Below are 18528 nucleotides of genomic sequence, written 5' to 3'. Positions count from 1 at the left end.
GGCCATATGATCATTATACTTTATGCTTTTCTTTTACAGATGCCACCTTTAAAAACAATTAGCCTAACATTCGTGTAGTGCTTTAAAGTAGGTTTCACAAAAACAGTATGTAATTTGTTCCATAAGTTTCACCGATGTTGTGTCTATTAACAAGAATCTAATGGGATTAAAATAATACATGTGCCTGCCCTCCTCAGGTAAAACTAGTCCCATCCGAATAGGGCTTAACAACCATCTCCAGATAATTCATAAGAACAAACAAACAGATCTCTCTCTTTCTCTTCCATTACTCCTTTATAAGACGCCACTGTTATTTCTCTCGAGGACAGCTGAATTGGTCTTTAGGGTGTGTGTGCGATCTTCCATATGTTTTTATACGCATGTTTTGCATGAGGTCTTGGAATAATGAGTGTTTAAGCGTTCTTTTGTGTGTTTCTGCTGAGTGTGTGTGTGTGTGTGTGTGCGTGATCAGGTGTTCTCACAGGGGCGCCTCCATGCCCTGAGACATTCTTCCCACCCTCTGTCTAACTGTCCGCCTATGTCTTTCTCTTTCTGTCTCTCTCTCTGTCTCGAAAATATCTGTGGTCAGCGTAGCAAGACTTTTTCACCCACTTGAGAAATACACCTTTTACATAACAAATGAAACCCATGCACACTTCAGCTGCACACAGCATTATAATGTTTGGAGTAGTTATTTAAAGCCAAGTTAAAATGGAAGAACCATGCAGAACCAATTGTACTTCATTAGCGTGACGTATTATCAAGTAAAACAGCACTTTTAATAAGATATTTTTCCATCATGATCTGACTGGCTAGTAAAAAAGGTGAGGGGCCGGACAATACGAGGACTTGGTGAAGGTCAGAGACATTATTACATTCTAATAGCATTACATTCCTTTGATTTTTTTTTACCTGTACTAACCCTATAATGAAAAAAAAAAAACACATAAAAAATGTTTTTTGTGTGATTGAGCCTGCGCATCAGATATGAAAACGTAAATAGACAATGTAAACTTAGTCAGAATCAAACCTACATTTAAAGAGATAGTTCACCCAGGGTTTGAACCGTGAGAGGCGTCAACTGCCGTCATTACGTTGTGCGTCAAGTTCAAGGGTTACTCTTTTGGCGTAAATCGATGCGTACAACTGTCTGCAGGAAGCTAGTTATTTTAGTCGATCAAGTTTTAAATATGGATTTTTTTCTTACACGAACGCATTGCTTCACTTCAGAAGGCTTTAATCATGAATAGATGCACTTTGATGGACTTCCAAAGACAGACACTCCATTTAAAGCTTGGAAGAGCCAGTACATTTTTTTAACATAACTCTGTATTTGTCTGAAAGAAGAATGTCATATACACCTATATGGTTTCAGGGTGGGTAAATCATGGGCTAATTTAAATTTTTGTGTGAACTATCCCTTTAAGTCTCTTATAGAGAAGAGAATAATTGTAATCATGGAGTTTAGCTAATCTGCATCTAACAGTATACATCCGTGACAGGCTCTCTGATTTTGCGTCTGTATGACAACATAAAAGGACAGGCTTTTATATGTCCAGTATTACATACGCTACTTACAGGGTTAGACTGACCTGTTTGCAGACCTCATTATTTTGACTCTGGATCTCTTTGTCATTCTTTCCGTTTATCAACCTCAGTTCATTCCATGAACAGAAAATATACGTAAAATGTGAAGTGTGCGGAACATGTTGTATAATGATTGTATTATGAACATAGCCAGGAAGAATGTAATCACCATTAAGTTTCTATGAGCTTCTATTTCTATTCAGTTCAGAGTGACTTGACAGAAACAGGTCTGGTGTTAATGTTCCCACTGAAATGCACGAGTTATCAGGTCACAGACTATATCATTCAGGAGCAGCGTGTTCCATTTGGGGTGGAAAACTCAATAGAGGGGGATGGAGGTGAGCTATTTATGTCATCCGCTATCTATGAAGCAATATCAAAGAGAGAGAGAGAGAAAGAAAAGAGAGACATGAGGGCTTTAAATGCTGGTTTCTATTTATAGCTGCTCTGGTGTTTGCTGGAAGGGTGCTGCATAAGGGCAGACAGAGACAGACAGATAATGAGGGGGTGGCTAAATGGCAGATGGTGTGAAACTGAAATGGCAAGAGTGAAGGAGCATCAAGGATAAAGGGTTAATTTGGGTAACAGCATTTGATGTGTTAGCACATCCAACATTTCAGATTAAATCTGGCTAAATTAATAATAATGTTAAATGATTAGACAGTTAGCCTTGTACTTTATATCAAGTCAAACATCTTTGCATTTTGTAGTTTTTTAGGGCACTGCTTTTAGCTGTACACCTTGACATGTATAACACATCAGGCCAAGAAATGGTTCAGTCACAGTTAGGGTGTACACAATGAAGGAGTTTTACTTAAAGCCCCCAGATCTGACCATTTAGGAAACATGAGTTAGAGTCCATCCAATTTTCCTTTAGCTGCTGTTCTCAACACTAAACAGCAAAGTAGTGGTTCTGGAAACCACCATTTTATCTTTGGTTTTCCATTGTAGGAGAACATGGTCTCTCACTAGCATGAAACTACAACCCAACAGGTAACACTGTGGAGTCCGGCCAACCTACTTTATTGGCAGTATCTCCTCACTTGATGCATAACAACAAATGACAGATCCAGGCCAGATCTCTAAAGTGTTAGTCTGCTGAAGAAATGGTTGGCTGAAGTTTTGGGGCATGGAGAACCACCTCTCATGTTAATGTACCTTTCAAGGTATTTAATGATTCCCCCTTGTTAGTCATGATTGATAGGGTCTAAGGATGATGTCTCTCTTATGTAGGAACTCACTGAGTTTATTTAAATTGTCATAAAATTGGAAAGAGCTGCCTTTGGGACAATACCAACGGGACTGGACCAAGGGCTATGAAACTCCTTGATAATTCCCAGCTGTAATATCCTCAGGACTTACAATAGCTTAGCCACTTACTGGGCATGTAGAAATTGAAGCATGTGTTTGTGGATAAGGGGCATCAACCTGTTAATCTGCACTCATGTCTCGTACATGCCCAGTAATAGAGCATTGGGAGGAAAAAATACCTGGCAAAAAAAAAAAAAATTGTCGTGTGACCTGAATTCGTTTGGTCATACAAATGAATAGCTGGCAATCAGCTGTCTCCTCAGAAGAGTTTGTTTGCAAGCAGCAGAAAGATGCCTTCATGTAATGCACATAGGCGCATGTAATTCACTTTGCATGCACTTATAGCACCAATTTAATAAATAAATAAAAACACACACAATTTATTGACCTGTGTTAAAGACATATCCTCAGGAGTTCTGAAACAAGATCAATGATTCAGGGGTACTGGGAACAATCTCACAGATTCAGACCGCAGCAAATGTTATTTCAGGGGGCTTCCACACTAGGCACATTTTCTGCGGTCCGGATCCAAGTGAGATTGTTCCCGGTACCCCTGCATTATTGAGGAAACCACAGCACCATAGAGAACATGCAAACTCCATAAAGAAAGGTCTCACGATTCAGGTGGGACTTGAGTCAGTGAGGCAACAGTGCTACCCACAATGCCACAAGGTCACAAAAAAAAAAAATAATAAAAAATAATAAATTAAAACAAAGATGTTGGACGATTTTGAAGTTGGAGGAGAAAATGAGATGGAGTTTTTCGCCCTACACTACCTTTTTGAACCGGAGTACACAGACAAAGAACTTAGATAGATGGCGTTACCTTTCCAACGTGATGACGTAATGCGTAGCACAACTCAGAGATGGTACACGATGGGCATTTGTGGTTAAAAAGTATATAATTATTTAATTTTTTTAGAAAATGACAGATCGTTTCGCTAGATAAGACCCTGGGATCGTGTAGAGACTTTGAAGCTACACTGAGACGGACATTTGAACCTTCTTTGAACATTTGAATGGTTGGTTGCCATTGAAGCCCATTATATGGAGAAAATTCCATATTAATTGAATTGAAAACCAATTCGACCTTCTTTCTTCTAGCTTTTACCAAGAAAGTAAGTTCCAGACAGAATAGGGCAGTCCAGTCTACCACAGCTACCCTAGAGTCAGTCAAACCAATTGCCATCTTCTCCCAGGCATCCAGGTCAGTCACAGTCACTTCAAAATTGGAGTCAATCTGTTATTCAAGACCCAGTCAAGTCAACCGCTGTCATCTCTCAGACAATTAAGTCAGTTCCAGCCACCTCTGAGTCTGCTGACTTAACCTCTGTTTTCCCAGTAACAACCCAGAGTATTCCTGTTACTTCAGAGACTGCCAGGTCTGTTTCAGTCACTGCTTCGACGAAGGTCACTGCTTTTCTGCCTGGGTTGGTTGAGTTTGCTGTAGATACTAGAGGCAGCCCAGCACACAGTATCAGCCCGTCGAAAGAGGAAGAAAAAGGCCTGTGCAGAACAATCTACGATTCTCTATTCTCAAGCTCCAGGTCCAATGGTCCCTGAGGTATCAAGTCCAGTGAAATCAATTTCTAAGCCGTTGACTAGTAATGTAATTCCCTCCGAGACAATCTCTGCCAGTCCTGTCATGTTCACTGAGGCCAGTCCCAAGATGCCTGTTGTCATTGCCGCAGAGGCCTTCTCTGAATATCTCACAAATCTTGTCAAGTCCCTAGAAATTTCTGCCAAACCTGTGTTGACCACATAATGCGAGCCCGCTGCTGTGAAGGTGATCCCCGAGCCCGCTGCTGTGACGGCGGTTCCCGAGCAAATTCAGAGGAAGCTGTTTACGAGTCCACTACAGAGAGCGCTGTTTCCGAGCCAGCTTCAGAGGAAGCTGTTCCTGAGTCCACTACAGAGAGCGCTGTTTCCGAGCCAGCTTCAGAGGAAGCTGTTTCCGAGTCCGCTGCTCCAGCTCCAGAGAGCGCAGCCCAGGAGGGTGCTCCCGAGTCAGCCACAGTACCTGTTTCCAAGACCTTCACCGATCCTACCAGTTCTGTCTTTGCCCCCAAGTCTGTCAAGCCCAGTTGGAGGTCCAGATCAGTTAGGCCAGTTCCTGTGTCCAAGAGGGCCTCCTATCAAGTTCCCATTCCTCCCATCCCACCCTCTGCGCTTCCTGGTTATGGTTCCCCTAAGCACCTCTTTTGTCAGCCTTGAACTTTTTTCCCGGTTCTGTTCCCACCCGCCCTATCCTTCCCTCTGTGTTCCCTGGTCAGTTTGGGACTTCCATGTTTACGCCCTACTCCCCAATTGTTGCCTCAGTCCATTAGGGTAATGGGGGGGCTTTGTCTGTGTTGTCTTTGTTCTCTGCTCCCTTGTTTGAGTCCTCGTTTACCTGAGTGTGTTCACCTGGTCCTTGTCTGAGTGTGCTCACCTGTTCCTCTTGTTCTTAGCTTTATATGTTTGCTCTTTCCCTCATGTGTTGCCAGTTCGTTAGATGTTGTGCTACTGTGTACTTCTGTGCTACATAGTTTGTTTCTTGTTACTAAAGTCTATAGTGTTTTATTTGTAGACGTTTTTTTAGTGCTTTAGTTCTGTCATCGGTCCTGTCTGTCTTGTCTCCTGTGTCTCTAGGTCCAGTCCTGTCCTGCTAGCAGAGCGTCCCTGGCTGCTTACACTCTTTGCTTTGGAGCAAGTCTGGTGCTGAGCCTGAGATCCCTGAGTGTCTTGCTGTTGTATTTGAAGTTCCTGTCTGGCTATTGCTGGTATTCTCAGGTCTCATTCTGCTCTGCCATTACTACTCTCCAGCCTACAGTCATCTTGTGCTAGTTACAACTGCTGCTCGGCTAGTTACAATGGCTGTCATTGTGTCTCATCCCTGCCTATTGTCTGGTCTGTTCACCTCTCCCACCACATCTTGTCATCTGTCTACTGTTTGCCAATAAACCTGTTAACACTCGTTCTGCATTTGAGTCCTCCTTCATAGACCCATGACAAGTATAAGCAACCTCAAATATTACTATATTGGGCTGAGTGAAAAGCTGGTTGGTCTGCCTTGTCTGGATGTTCTATTGGAGTGCCTCTTCATCTACATGCAATTTGTTTTTAGCATGCTAAGATAAGATTTATGTATGCATTTACTTTAACTCCTAGCTTTTATTGCTTAGATTGCTTAGATAAATTTACCTGCAGTAAAACTATAATCCAAATAGATCTGATGATGTTCAAAATGAGTCAAATAACAAAGATGCAGGAAAGTTTCCTTTAAGTGTTAAAACTAGTAAAGCAGCCCTTTAAACTGCCTAAGGTGCAGTTTCATGTTGAATGTCAGATTACCGTCAAGCAGGAGGTCACCTGCATGTTATGAAAGAGATCTGAATCCAGGCTCAGAGCTACAATAGCAGGCTCTGTTCAGCCCGTCATCAGCTTTTATTCTGCAAGAGCCAGTAACAGTGTGTTGGACATTAGTTATATTAGTGTTAAAAGCTGGTTCTCATTACAGATGTCCCTTGCAGCAGAGAAGAGGGGGGAGATTACGCCATTGAATGTTTTTTTTTTATATAAACACACTTATGCAATTGAGGTGGCGCTGACCGACTTTTCATCTGGTGTGTATTTTACTGAGTTTAATATGTCATTTAATATAATTAAGCCTACCATGTACTGGTCAAACCAGAGTGCATATGAGTGTGTGTGATCTGGAGAAAGCTAGTTTAACGCAATGGTAACTGAGCCTATTTTTTAGCTTTAAGAAGACTTTTTTGATTAAAAAAATATTAGTTTTACTCTCAAACGCAGTATGTTTGATTGAATAAAAAAGACACAAAGGAAACTCCATAGACAAATCCCCCCATTTTTTTTTTTTTTTTTTTTACTTTTGCTTCCCTAAAATCTTAAATATTTAGTTGAATCCTTAACCAAAAGAATTCCAGCCCAGCGAGTTTATAACCACTGTAACCAATTAAACAAGTCATTTGGCAAATTAGATGCCAACATTTTTAGGTACCAAAATCTGCAGTAAAACGATTAGATGTAAAAAAAATCTCATAATATTCTCCCAAAATTGAATTATCCAAATTATGCTATCACAAGGGAGTATGCTTTGTTTGAAAGCTGGTTGGGACATATTCCAAGGAGACAGGTGACAACCCTGTCCCTGAGATTATAATTTTTTAACACAAATCATCTATTAACACGAGTTGCAGAAGACAGAAGAGAAAAGCAACTAAAAGTATAACATAAATTGTATAATAATAAATGAGAGGGAAACCGAAAAGGCTAGAGCTTTGTTTATCAGTCAGTCACAGTTATCAATTTCTTGAGTCCTTGTCTGCCAGTAGCAGAGGTAGAACTGACTCGTGCTCTCTAAACAAAAGAGAGCTGCTACCACATCTGAGAAAATCAGGAACTGCAGCTGCTCCAAGGACACGCACAGCTACTAAATGCGTCATAAATGACCCTGTTTCATTTCAATTATCATGCATGATTATGATGCAGAATGATTGGGATGTGGGTGTAAAAACACATTATTAAGGCTCATCACAGATATCTGTACCGCTGTTATGCTTTTATTTGGACTGGCTGATCAAATGTCTGCTCTGATCTGACTGCTGCATGGGAAAACAGGCCATCTCCATTTTCCCCCCTCTAACAGAGAAGCTCCACAACTTGATTCTTGTGTAATTTTCTCTCTGTTTCTCCTGTTACTTAATCTCCCAGTCGGACCTGAGTTTGGGAGAGACGAGGGATGCGGGCAAAGAGTGCTGATATGCGTTTCTCACTGTTTGACTCAAGTTAATGGTTCTGTCAGGGTGCTGATCACAGCTAGGTACCAGATTCCACGGATCTGTAGGTTATGAACCGCCCTGAGAATGTTTGTCAGCATATTCTAAATCACAGGGCGAAAGAAAATAATCACAAATGAGATCTCTTTTAAAAAAAAAAAAAAAGGACAATTTTAATTTAAAAATATAATAAAGTAGAATGATGAGAAACAGTAAACTATACAAAATTATTTTAGCATTTTAGTGATTCAGTAAAAATGTTTTTTTTTTATTTATTTTTTTATAAGTAATTGTGAAAATTGCATAAGATATGAAGGGCCAGATTTACTAAACAGGTTCAATTAGAGGCTGTTTACACAGCACCGTTTTCAACTTAAAATGTAAAACTTTTTATGCGTTTTGGTCGTTTGTTTACATGACAACAGCGTTTTGGGGGCCTGAAAACGCAAACTTTTAAAAACGGGTTTCAAAGTGCAAGTTTTTGAAAACGGCCTCCGTGTACACACACAACAAAAACGCGAATCTCTGAAGACGATGACGTCATGCACATGCATATTACGCGTTAAATCTATAGTGTTTCATCGCCATCTAATGGCCTGGCAGCAGAATACAGGGTTTTTAGTCGTTTTCGCAGATCCGTGTGAATGGGGATCGTTTTGACAATGGTGTCGTCTGTACGCGGAAAACTCAAAGGAAAAACTTCTCAGTTTTAAGCATATCGTTGTCATGTAAACGTACCCTTAGCGTGAGAGCGCAATTCCCAAAAAGATGGGGGAAAAAAATTCACAAATGGGTGTATCAAATATGATATGTAGCACAAATACCAGTAAATTGACTAGCACAAACCTTAGTAAATCACCTTGAGTGATTAATTTAAATATTGCCTCCCGTAAATTTTGTATCTGAAAGGGACACTCCTACAAATGCATATGCAATAAGGTCAGCCGCACAAATAACCGTGTCCACGCCTTTTCAGCACACATTTTTCACTGTGTGTCTTAAAGGGGTTGTAGATTATAATTTAACTTTTCTAACTTTAGTTAGTGTGTAATGTTGCTGTTTGAGCATAAACAACAACTGCAAAATTTGAAGCTCAAACGCTCAAAGTTCAAAGCAAAGGGAGATACTTTCTTTTTAAATAATACATTTTTAAGGACTACAACAAACGGCTGGTAGCGACTACACCACATTCCTCCCGGTTAGTGACATCACCAACCGTAAAATTGACATAAACCCCACCCCCAGAACATGATTTATAGATTATCAAGACAGAATATGCTAATCAATAACTAGAAGATAACTACACATCAGCTACATAAATGTATCAACTAACCATTCAGAAATGTCCAGTTGATTCTACATGTTGTCACTTCTTCTTGAGTCTCTCCATCTTTGCCTGACTCCGGTTTGAACATAAAAGGCTAAAGGTTTTTCAAATTTTCAGTGCATGTCTGTGTAAGGTAAAAGGACACGAGCTCTTGAAGCTCCGCCCCCCTGTGCCAGGAGTAGCAGCTCATTTGCATTTAAAGGAACAGACACAAAACGGTGCGTTTTTGCTCACCCTCAAAAAGTGACAACTTTAACATGCTATATAAAAATATCTGTGGGGTATTTTGAGCTAAAACTTCACATACACACTCAGGGGACATCAAAGACATATTTTACATCTTGTGAAAAGGGCATTATACCACCCCTTTAAGTAAATCCTGACAGTATTTTTTAAATGCCAAAAGAGGGTTGCGTTGGCGCTAGATGTTAGTAAATCAGGCCCTAAGACTTGTTTTCAGAGAATATATTTTTAATTAAGTTAATTTATACCCCACTGGATTTATCCAACGAGGTCAAGAAGATTATTGGCCTGCATTGTGTCAGTTGCCAACTCATTCTTCCCCCTGAGCTATGATTCTGCAGTTCTGTTCTCCAGCAAATGCATTGTAATGTGCAAGTTAATTCTCGAAAGTATTCCAACAAAAAAAAAAACATGGAGGAAGAGCTTGCAGCTGTTTTTGCACTGATTTGTACAGAAAATAAGTAGGGGGTAAAATGGCAAAAACTGCCAAGTTTGTAGTGTGCATCTGGCTTATGGGAAAATCTACTAATATGGGCATGTAAATAAATGATAAATTATAAATGTATATTATATTTATAGCATTAAACTCACTTGTTGTGATTAGTTTCATCCAAATACTTAAATACTAACTTGTTTTTCTCATTTAAATGATAAACTTCTAAACGCCAAGCTTGTGCTTAATAAACAATGTGTGCTCTGTATATTGATATTATAATTTACTTTTAACATCACCAGTACAATTATTGTTCTGGTTCCACTGTGTAAAATGTAACTGTACTGCAAATATATGAACATGAATGTGTAAATCAGGCCATAAATCCACAAGTGCATTGGTGTTGCCACTTCTCATAGTCCTCATGCCATTCCCTTGCCACCCCATAAATCATTTTCTAGATCTGCTCCTGGCTTGACTCTTGTTTCTCAGATGTTTCTCCTAGGATCCGTTTAATGCAAAGACCGATTCCAATATTAATTTATCTAAATCCTTCCAAGACCAAATTCTCCCGAGCTATGTCTATAGCGAGATTTGACCAATTCCAAAATTCCAATTTGACCAAAACATCCCAGCAAGCAATAGCCGTCATTTCATTGACTTGGTTAACACCATATCCAGCTATCAACTCACTTCTAACACACTGTGTTTGGACGGCTATTGGACGTCTTTTAAATGCAAAATTGCTTGCTGGGATTCTAGAATCTTCTCCATTTAAAGAGATAATTTACCCCCCAAAAAGTCATAATTTACTCACCCTTATGTTGTTCCAAAACTGCATGACTTTCTTATGGAAGCCTGTTACAGCCACAGAATGAAAAAAAAAATTGTGAGAAATACATTTGCAATTAAAAAAGGAAGTACTATATTTTGAAAGACTTTTTGTTTTCCAATTCTGACCTTTTTCTCACAATTGCGAGTTTATATCTCACAATTCAGACTTTACAACTCGCAATTGCAAGTTTATATCTCACAATTCAGAGACTTTAGAACTTATACGAAGTTTATGTCTACAATTCAGATTTTTAAAAAATCTGAATTGCAAGATACAAAAGTCAGAATAGTCAGATATAAACTTGCAATTGCGAGAAAAGGGTCAGAACTGTAAGACAAAAAGTCGCAATTACCTTTTTCATTTTTATTCTGTGGCAGAAATAAGCTTCCATACTTCTGTGGAGCATAAAAGAAGATATTTTGAGATATGCCTCAGCTCGGTGTTTATTTTTGTTTCATTTCCCAATGTTGTTCGATGTTCTTCAGAACAACTTTTGTGTTCCAGATTAAATAAAGTCATGCAGGTTTGGAACAACAATACAGAATGTTCACTTTTGGATGAACTATCCCTTTAATTCAGGGAACAAAATTAACACGCACCAAGATCCAAATCTAACAGTAATTTAGAAAGAAAAAATATATATAAAATTGTTGAAATGTATCTGTAAAAACGATCCTTGCTAATGTAAGTTATGTGCATACATGTCAAAACATTGCGGTCTTCAATAAAAACTTTCTTCTTAATGTATTTTTCTCCATAAATCTGCATGGTAGCACTTAGTATGTGGAATATTCCTCACATCAAACCAACAAAAACATTTTGGACACTGTTTGGACCATCATTTCAATTCTAATTGAGTGGAAGTCATGTTTGAATCATGCACAGGTCATATCCACAGTGATGACGCCCATTTCTCTGAAAGTGCTCTAACATTAACCAAGTGTGACCCTCCAGGTAAAGCTATCGTCTGATAAGTCGGTCTTATAAAGTGCTTGGCTTTGTGCACAGTTTCTGACGCACATTAGATGATGTTGTCCTTGAATAGTAACCCTCTGAACCCTCTGAACCAAATCTCCATGATATCAATCAGCGACTTTACAGGCAGCAAGCTTAAGCCAATTGGTGTGGTACTGTATGATAGTGGCATTATTGCAGGGATGGGTTGACTGACTCTGACATTTTACAGCCAGACCCGAAAGACACAAAGAGGAGAAACATTTGATAAGATAATAGTTATATTAATAAGGTTAGAAGTTGCACAGAGTTTGAAGAGTACAATCAAACAAAAGCACCAGTCTCTTATCATCCACAGGTCTTGACTCTGGACTACCAGGAATAATTAAAGGTGCCATAACCTCTCCATAAAATGTTTTACACTTATTTTATACATAATTACACATGTCAAGGTAATCTCATCATTAAAATCATAAAACACAATCAAATGTTTTGCTTCTTAATATTTTGTGCAGTGGCGTGATCATCTGGGATATGAACCCGGTTCTCCACAAGATTATAAACTTTCAATCATCAAAAAAAATTGCACTATTGATGTTTAGATGTTCAAATACATTATTTTCCTTTGTGAAAAAGTACACTTTATAGCATACTTTTAAAAAGAGTGCTTTGTACAGAAATAATATACTTATACGTCATTGCAACTTTCAAGGCCCAAAAAGGTAGTAAAGACATAGTTAAAATAGTCCATGTGACTACAGTGGCGCAACCTTAATGTTATAAAGCTACGATACTTTTTGTGCCCAAAAATAACGACTTTATTCAACCAAACTCTTCTCTTCCACGTCATTCCCCTATGCTGTTGACGTTGTAAATACAGTGCAACGCTTCCAGGTTCTACATCAGAACGCCAGAACTTAAATACAAAAATGTTACTGATACTGGTAAGATGTACACCAGTAATGTTTTTTTTTCTAAAGAACATTTATAAAAGCTACTCAAATGTCCTAATTTATAGTGTACTTCAAATATTATTATTTTTTAATTACAGATAATATCATTCTAATGAGAAAAGGGCACTTAAGTGTACTTAAAGATAGTATTCTTTCATGTTTCTTAACGTACTGAAGTACATTTAAAAAGTGCCTTAAATCACAATTTAAATCATAATTTTTTTTATTAATATTTTGTTGTGCTTTAAAGCAGTAGGCTACATTTTGATGAACAAACTAAAGAACATGTAAAGTACTTGACTATAATTTTAACTGTGTTATTTCATTACATTTAAAGTTTTATATGTACTAAATTGTAGGTACATTCAGCTGTACACTTTAACCATATTTTAAAGACAATAGAAGTACGCCTCATTATAAAATTAGGCCTGGTTTCACAGACAGGGCTTAGATTAAGCCAGGATTAAGCCTTAGTTCAGTGTGTATTCAATAAAATTAAGCATACGGGTAGATTTCATACGGGTAGACTTCAAAGATAATGAACATGGCGGTATTTAGGGAGATGTACATTTAATTTAAAAAATGTACTCTTAAAGTCACGCTGTAGTCAATAACTGTATCCCTTAAAACTATTTTTGATCACCAAAATTACATATTTAAATGTTTTTTCTTTGAAAAAAATTGTTCATGCCTTAAAATAGCTGGAATGTAACTCTGCACCCTTTGCCTCATTTGCACAGTTCTATGAATATGCAAATTATCCATTAGATCCACTCGTTGACGTGATTAGTAGCAAGGTAGTTTGTGTGACGTTAGAAACTGCGTTTTTGAGACTGTCTTTAGTTCACTGCGGTTTTAAAGAGAAAATACTCTGCAGTGGTGTTGACTTATGACCTTGCACATGGTATGTCTTTAAGCATATTAAAAACACCACAAAGACATATAAACAACATTAAAAGCTTGATTTTCACCACAGGGGGACTTTAAGCTAATGAAATACAGTTCGTAATAAAACCAGTTCAGGAAATGATTACAGAGACATATGTGTAAAACATGGTAAATAAATCTGTTTCTAGTTGTATCCATGCAGAACAAAGGCGAGCATAGCATGGTTTGTTTATCCTCCACAGTTCGGTTGCTACAAAGCTAACAGAAGGAGTGGGATTTAAAAAAAAAATCATCTTCTTCTTTTAAATGTCAGGTTTTAGAACACCCTATGGTCGGAAGGGAATATGAAGGAATATTCTTAATAGGACTTTGAATGGAATTCAGCAGAAAACCATGTGAGATGTTTCCAGCATTAATGGGCTCTTATGATGCTTCCTACGATTATACTTTCCCCAGAAGCTAGACGGATGAGGAACATTTGTGCGTCTATACAGAGCTCATATGACTTTCCAAGAAGGCCTGTCAGCAGAGAACTGCTCGAGGCTGAGTGGACCTCTAATAGCCATCATGACATAAGAGATTCGTTCTAATTACATATATTTTTGTACTTTTGTACACTAAGATGCATCAAAAAATACTAAGTGTTGTGGCTAAAAGGATCAGATGGGCAACTATAAAATCAATATATAGTTCAATATGAATTCATTACTTTCAAGTAATAATTAGTCACTGGGCCAAATTATAGGCATGAGAATACATTCAGAGGTTAATTCATTACACAGTTGTGGCAATTTAGTCCTTATTTTAGCACAAAACCTCCGTCTTATTCACAAACCACCCACAGTCAAACACAAACCACCCAATTTCCGCACACACACTGCTTTTAGTGCTACATTATGCATATTAAGTAATTCTTTTCAATACACACCCATGCAAAATACTTATTATGGATTGTACCTTATTCACTTACTGCCTGCCATAAATAGAAAGCAGATGGTAAATATAATTTTAATTAAGTGATGTTTGTTTACATTTTCGAGTGATTGTGGCAGCAGCAATTCATCAAAATCATAATCAAGGCAAATAACCATATATCCAGACAAAAAAAAAAAAAAGCAGCCACCTTCAGCATTTAAAGAGTTGATTCATGCCTTGCACTGCAGTCCTTTTATATTTTTAGTTAAAGGTTTGGCTTTCTATCATGACCCCATTAGCCCCTGCTGGTAGATATCATAACTACATCATTAAAATGGGCAAAAAGCATAATTATTTTATTGATTGCCATTCAAAAGCTGCTGGATATTCTGACAGAATACTTGAGCAAACATGGTAGAATTCAAAATGTGTCATAGGGGTGTTTCTTGCACCAGATGTTCACATACATTGGAATGCTAATGGTTAGCTCTCTACAGGTTTTATAGAGCTAATTGTTTTTAACATTCTTTTCTAAGGTGACCAGATGTCCCTGTTCTTCTGGGATAGTCTCCATTTATGGTGGCCTGTCCCTGGAAATTATTTTTTGCTGTGCATTTAAAACATTCTGACATCCTATACAATACATTACAGTTACACAATGTATTTTATTATTGGAAATGTATTTTCTTGTCCCTTAAAGTATATATTTTTCAATATAAATTTGCATTTGAAGGTTTAAAAAAAATATTTTTTCATCTTTATTTATTTATTTATTTATTTAATTTATTTATTTGAGCATTAATCATTCTGCTCAAAAAGGAGAGGGCTGAAGCTATAGCTTATAAGCGCCCACCCCAAAAATCAAAACAGTACCACAATAGTACATGGGAACATAAAGCAAAAACAACAAACTAACACATAGACAACAACAATAAATAGTACTACAATAGTACCAGGGAACTTAATGCAAAAATAACAAAACCTCACTAGGACAACATAAAAAAAAAAAATAGTACTACAATAGTACCATCAATAAATAGTACTACAATAGCACCATAGAACATAGTGCAAAAGCAAAAAAACAATCACAAGGACAACATCAATAAATAATACCACATAGAACCAATAGTACCAGAGAACATAATGCATAGCAACCAAACAACCACAATGTCAACAACAATAAGAAAACAAAACAACCAAAGATGATTATGTACACTAGCAATAATGATTGCAGCTAATGCTAATTCATTTCTTCTTCTCTATATTTTTCAAAAATCTTTAGTTTGTATTTATACTTGAAATGATTGATGTTTGAACATCGTTTCATCTCTATCTCTAAATTATTCCACAATTGAACCCCCTTAACTCTAGGACTAAAACTTTTCAGAGTTGTACTATGTTTCTGCGGCCTAAAGTTTAATTCATCACGTAACTCATAACCACCAGTACGGTCTTGGAACCTTTTTTGTATTTTACTTGGTAACAGTTTGTACCTAGCTTTACATAGCATTTGTAATAGTTGGTACTCAACAATGTCCTGAAACTTCATAATTTTAGATCTTAAAAATAATGAATTTGTGAGTTCCGAAAACCCAACTTTATGGATCAAACGAATAACTCTTTTTTGTAACATAACAATTGGTTTTAAAGGGCACCTATTATGACATTTAAAATGTTCCTAATGTTGTTTAGGGAGTCCCCAACAACAGTTTTACATGCATGCAATGACAAAAAACACTTTTGTTTTCGTATAATATGCATTTATTTTTACCTGATTTGCTCACTGACTCCCAAATAATTCGTTTAACGACTCGTTTTTCAAACCCCTCCTTTGCGCGACGCTAATCTGCGTTGATTGGTCAGATGACCCAGCAGTGTTTACAGAGATAATACTTATTGTTTAACACGGAGTACAATGATGCTTTTATCAATTAAATTGTGTTATAATAATTATTATAGTCCACTGCTTTGTAGTTTGTAGTAAAAAACTAAAAATAAGATAAAGAATGTAATGTTATGTTAGCGAGCATAGCCCAGAGTTCATATTGTAAAAGCACAATCAGTCTTTGTTTGCGTTAGCCCGATGCATAAACATAACGTTTTTACAAAAATAAAAAAAATAAAATGTAGTTACGTTACTACGAGGTATTACTCTATTCTTTAGACAACTCCGAAAACAACGACAAACACTTCACATATCTCAATACAATTGTCATTGAAGACCTAGAAGCTAAACGGTGCTTACACAACAAACAAAATAATTATTAAGCATGCTACATAAAACATAAAAGCAACAATTATTAATAACACTTACAGGTTGTGATACGGAGGAGGAAGCTGATGCAAATACACTTGGAACTGAACCTTCCTTCAATATCAGCCGGCTCGCGAATCCAAGTTTGATTGCATTTAAGTTGGTAAAGCAATCGTCTTGAAAATAGCGCGAGCAAAGCACAAGGCTCGGACTATACTTCTGTGGTATAGTTGTATATGAATTGTAGCCACTTAGTCTTCAAATGCTCCTCCTTGGGCAGATCGCACTTCAGAACGCAGCTTGTGTGTGTGTGTGCGCGCGCGCGCGCGTGTGTGTGTAGCGTCTTGTCGCCGTGATGTTTTCAAGTTTGCCTTGGAGCGCAATAAGTGGGCGTATCGTATTCAAATAACTTGACAAGTTGACGTCATCTAGTAAGAGAAAAAGCTTCGGTCTTCTAACGATTCATAAAAATGACTCAGAGTCGACTCTCACTTTTGAAAGACAATAACTTTATATACGGTGCACTTTCATATTTCAAACTTTGCAGGATGTTTTTGTTCACTTAGATCTATGTTACACACTACATGAAAGGTAAATTTCAAAATTCCATAATAGGTGCCCTTTAATGTACTTTTATACGTACTACCCCATACCACAGAACAATAATGTAAGTGAGGCAAAATCAGAGAACAGTAAAGAGTATATAGAGCTTTGATGTTTAAAATATGCTTTACCTTTGCAATTACTGAAATGCTTCTAGATATTTTAGTAATTAAATATTTAATATGAGAGTTCCAAGTTATTCTATCATCTATAATAACTCCAAGGAACATAATTTCATGCACCCGCTCTATATCAACACCATCTATCTGGATTATTTCCTGAGCATTATAATTACCTTTACCAAATATCATCATTTTACTTTTAGTCAGATTTAGTGATAATTTGTTTTGTTTGAACCACTTGTTAACACGTTAAGTTCCATGTTAACAATTTGACACAGTTGATGTAAATTGTCTCCAGATGCAAAAATATTTGTATCATCTGCAAACAAAATAAATTGAAGTATTTCAGATGTTTTGCAGATATAATTTATAAACATATTAAACAATTTAGGGCCTAGAATGGAACCTTGAGGTAGACCACACACAATATCTAGACAACTTGACTGATAATCTCCTATTTTCACACATTGTTTTCTATTTTTTAAATAATCCCCTCTAATCCCATACTGTCCTAGTTTTTTTAATTAATATATCATAATTTATTGTGTCAAATGCCTTATTTAAGTCAATAAATAACCCTATTGCATGTTTCTTACTATCTACAGCATTCGTTATTTCATCAATTATGTCAAAGAGAGCGTGTGAAGTTGAACAATTATTCCTAAAACCAAACTGATTATCTGAGAGTAGTTTATTTCTTTCAATAAAGCTATCAAGTCTAGAATTGAAAACTTTCTCTGAGATTTTTGAGAACTGCGGTAAAAGGGAAACAGGCCTATAGTTAGTAAAGAGATGCTTGTCTCCTGCTTTAAACAAAGGAATCACTTTCGCTACTTTCATGCTATCAGGAAATTGTCCAGTTTGCAATGATAAGTTGCAAATATATGTTAAAGGCTATAGATACTATCAAGTACACTTTTTAAGGTCTTCATATCTATATCATTATAAGGTTTTATTTTTACACCCTCGAACAATGTCCAGTATCTCATTTTCATCAACAGGTTTAAGAAACAATGTCTTAGGATTTGTGAGTATTAACTCACCATCATCGTTCTCAACATTTGCAATTTTTACAGCAAGGTTCGGGCCAACATCTACAAAGAATGTATTAAATGTATTGACTACTGTATTCATATTGTTTATAGTTTTATCTTCATCTCTAAAATATTGTGGATAATTAATTACTCTAGGTTTATTTCTAATTAAACTATTTAAGATATTCCACAAGCCTTTTATATTATTCTTGTTGCTGTCTAACAGTTTGATGTAATAATCCTGTTTACATTTCCTTATAATACCTGTTAATTTGTTTTTATATATCT

The sequence above is a fragment of the Phoxinus phoxinus genome, assembly GCF_949152265.1.
Source record: "Phoxinus phoxinus genome assembly, chromosome: 8".
NCBI classification, from domain to species: domain Eukaryota; kingdom Metazoa; phylum Chordata; class Actinopteri; order Cypriniformes; family Leuciscidae; genus Phoxinus; species Phoxinus phoxinus.
Note: the sequence above shows the minus strand (reverse complement) of the source record.